This window comes from Aristolochia californica, unplaced genomic scaffold, assembly GCF_029961685.1.
Source record: "Aristolochia californica isolate CCGP_79_NKW_82.1479 unplaced genomic scaffold, dmAriCali1.0.hap1 SCAF_10, whole genome shotgun sequence".
Classification (NCBI taxonomy): domain Eukaryota; kingdom Viridiplantae; phylum Streptophyta; class Magnoliopsida; order Piperales; family Aristolochiaceae; genus Aristolochia; species Aristolochia californica.
In genome coordinates this window covers 15876849-15880971 of record NW_027181771.1, presented here as the reverse complement: position 1 = coordinate 15880971, position 4123 = coordinate 15876849, and the positions used below count along the sequence as shown (strand labels likewise).

General features: G+C 42.2%; 1 non-coding gene across 1 annotated transcript; it reads right to left on the bottom strand.

The window, feature by feature from the left end:
* Window positions 1-344: 344 nt before the first annotated feature.
* On the bottom strand, window positions 345-451 carry LOC137943298 (small nucleolar RNA R71). The gene has a single exon (XR_011110635.1). It is a non-coding gene; the product is annotated as a small nucleolar RNA R71 (small nucleolar RNA).
* Window positions 452-4123: the final 3672 nt, after the last annotated feature.

Genomic DNA, 4123 nt, shown 5'->3' with positions numbered 1-4123 from the left:
GATTATTCTATCCCATCCCACTTCACATCACCTTCTTGCATTATATTGCCACCCACTACTGCAGCCAGTTATGAGTTGAAACCGGGTGTGATCCAACTCCTCCCTACATTCTATGGGTTGGAGAAGGAGGACCCATATTACCACATCAAGGAATTTTAGATATTTTTGCAACTTTCAAATTCCAGAATTTCTCAGATGACTCTATCCGGTTAAGACTTTTTCCATTTTCACTTAAGGATAAGGCCAAGTCTTGGCTTAATTCCTTGAAGGTGGGCAGCATTACTTCATGGGACACATTAGTGACAAAATTTTTGTCCAAGTACTTTCCCATTCAGAGAACTACAGCCCTCAGGAGAGAAATCTCCAACTTTATGCAGCAGGAGGGTGAACACTTTTATGAGGCTTGGAAGAAATGGAAGGATTTGATCTGTAGGTGTCCGCATCATGGGTTTGAGAAATGGCATTTAGTGCAATACTTTTATCAAGGTCTTACACCCCAGGTTAGATCCATGGTAGATGCAATGAGTGGTGGGAGTTTGATGGGTAAGAGTGCTAGTGAGGCCTGGGACTTCTTTGAAACGTTGAGTGATCAATCTCAGCAATGGGGTTCATCATTTAATGTTGATAGGAGATCCCACGGAGCCAAAAGAGGGGGTCTCTACAAGGTTAGTGAAACGCCCATGCTCATGGCCAAGATTGAGGGGAGAAAAATTGATGCCCTTATGGTGTCCAAGAGTTCACCTGCTCCTAACCCATCTACTGTCTATGCAATATGCTCTAGTTCATCTCATCCCACACAAATGTGTCCATCTAGTTCATTCTACCCGGAGCTCATTAAGGACTTGAATGCAGTCCAAATTTTCATAGACCAAACCGGAATGATCCTTTTTCATAAACATATAATCCGGGTTGGGCTAGGCACCCAAATTTCTCATGGTCCAAGGGCCCATAGGTTGGGGGTCCTCCAGGGTTTACTCAACCCCAAGCTCCGTGCCCACACTTCACTCAATAGCCATTGATTCCACAAAAACCTTCACTTGAGGATACACTTCAATTATTTATGCAGAATACTCAGTCCTCCATTGCTAAACTTGAAATGCAAGTGAGTCAGTTGGCCAGCCACATGAGTGAACAAGCACAAAATAGACTCCCGAGTCAAACCATTCCTAACCCCAAAAGCACACATGAGAGTGGTTGAGTTCCAAACCCCACCATGAGCAAGCCAAAGCCATAACCACCCTTAGGAGTGGTCGTGACTTGAACAATGGGGTAGGGACCACTAAGTCTAAGGAGTCAAAGGATGATGATGGGGACACATCATTGAGTGAAGAACCTCCAAGTTCTCCACCAACAGCCAAGCAGATCCCTAACCAAGTTCCACTAGCTCCTTATCCACAGAGGTTATCAGGCCCACCTAGGAAAGGAGATAGCATGCATGAAACATTGGAACTGTTTAGTAAGGTTCACATTAGCATTCCACTACTTGATGCTATTAGGCAAGTCCCTGCCTATGCCCAATTTTTGAAAGACCTTTGTACACAGAAGAGAAAACAAACATGTTAACAAAAAGGTCTTTCTTACTGAGAATGTAAGCTCAATTCTGAAGCACAACACTCCTCCTAAAGTTAAAGATCCTGGAAGTCCCACAATTTCATGTGTCATTGGTGAACATACCATCCAGAGAGCTCTTCTTGACTTAGGGGTAAGTGTGAATTTGCTTCCTTTCTTTGTGTACCAGCAATTAGGTTTGGGGGAATTGAAGCCTACTCCCATCACACGTCAACTAGCTGACCGTTTTGTCAAGATACCATGAGGAATAGTTGAAGATGTTTTGATAAAAGTGGACAAATTTCTATTCCCGGTTGATTTCATTGTTCTTGATACAGAACTAGTAGTCAATGTGACCAACCAAATTCCTATCATCCTAGGACGTCGCTTCTTAACCACATCCAATGCTATCATTCATTGTAAAAGTGGTGACTTGGAGTTGTCTTGTGGAAATTTTAAGGTCTCATTGAATGTATTTAATGTCGGGCACCACCCACTTGAGTCTGATGATCTGAGTCCTACATTTAAGATAGAAACTGTTATGCTTGATGACGAATCCACTCTTGAATCTTTTGAGTCTTGCATAACATCTTTAGACATGGATTATTTTGATGAGGAAACATATTTCCGAGAGGTTGATTCTTTACTCAATTTTGTACCTCTGTTGGAGGAAGCTTATGAGGTTATCACAAATCATCATCCACAGGATCTTCCTCTTGACTTGGACAAACCTCTTGAAACTTCCAAGCTAGATCTTAAGCCACTTCCTCCCACGTTGAAGTATGCGTTCTTGGGGCCCATGAACTCATTACCAGTCATTATTTCCTCTGATTTGAGTACTGAGCAGGAGGAACAATTGACTGAAGTTTTACAAGGACACAGAGAGGCATTGGGGTGGACTCTTGATGCCTTAAAAGGGATTAGCCCCTCCATATGCATGCATCGTATTCATTTGGAGGAGGGGACTAAAGCCTCATGTGAGATGTAACGTAGGTTAAATCCCCATATGCTGGAGGTTGTGAGAGAAGAAGTCATCACGTTGCTTGTGACAGGAATCATTTACCCTATTTCCGATAGCACCTGGGTGAGTCCAATTCAAGTTGTCCCTAAGAAAGGGGGGATAACGATAATGAAAAATGAGAGTGGTGAATTGATTCCCACAAGAACTACCACCAAGTGGCGTGTCTACATTGACTATAGAAAACTTAATTCCGCCACTAGGAAGGATCACTTCCCACTACCTTTCATTGATCAGGTACTAGAGCGATTGGCCGGCCACAATTTTTATTGCTTCTTAGATGGATACTCTGGCTACAATCAAATTCCCATTGCTCCAGAAGACCATGAAAAGACAAAATTCACGTGGCCGTTTGGCACCTATGCTTACAGATGCATGCCTTTTGGTTTATGCAATGTGCCTGCCACTTTCCAACGGTGCATGATGAGTATCTTTTCTGACATGATTGGTGACTTTCTAGAGGTCTTTATGGATGACTTTTCTGTGTTTGGCTCTAGTTTTGATACATGTCTGCACAATCTTTCACTCGTATTGTCTTGTTGCATTAAGTCCAATTTAGTCTTGAATTGGGAGAAATGCCACTTCATGGTAAAAGAAGGAATTATTTTAGGACATGTAGTGTCAGAGCGGGGTGTAGAAGTGGATAAAGCCAAGGTTGACCTAATTGCCAATCTACCACCACCTACTTCTGTGAAGGGGGTGTATTCTTTCCTTGCCCATGTTGGGTTCTATAGGCGTTTCATTAAGGACTTTAGCAAAATTTCTCGTCCTTTGATGAATTTACTTGCTCAAGATGTTGCTTTTGCCTTTGATGATGCTTGTATTCATACTTTTGAGACACTGAAGAAATGTTTGTCCACTGCACCCATTGTCCAACCCCTACTTGGTCTTTGCCTTTTGAGTTGATGTGTGATGCCTCTGACTATGCATTGGGGGCTATTTTGGGGCAAAAGACGGATAAAATTCCCTGTGTCTTTCAGTATGCTAGCCGCACTCTTCATGATGCTCAATTCAATTACACTACCACTGAGAAGGAGTTGCAAGCTGTTGTGTTTGCCTTGAACGAATTCAGATCATATCTATTAGTGTCAAAGTTATAGTGTTCACTGATCATTCTGCTTTGAAGTACTTATTATCAATCAAGGACACTAAACCTCGCTTGATTAGATGGATCTTGCAATTGCAAGAATTTGACCTTGAGATTCGAGATAAGAAGGGTTGTGAGAATGTTGTTGCTGATCATCTATCTAGGATCTGTGTAACACCTCAGGAAGGATTCCTTCCCTGATGAACAACTTCTCCAAGTATCCCAGTTGCCTTGGTTTGCTGACATAGTCAACTATCTTGTAACTCATAAGATTCCTGATTATTGGAGTAAACAAGATCGGTTGAAATTCTTTTCCCAAGTCAAACATTTTTTTGGGATGACCCTCATTTGTTCAAGGTGTGTTTTGACCAAGTCATTAGGCATTGTGTACATGAGCAAGACTTTGCCAACATTCTTGAATTTTGTCATTCCTACGCATGTGGTGGACATTTTGGTGCTAGAAAGACCGC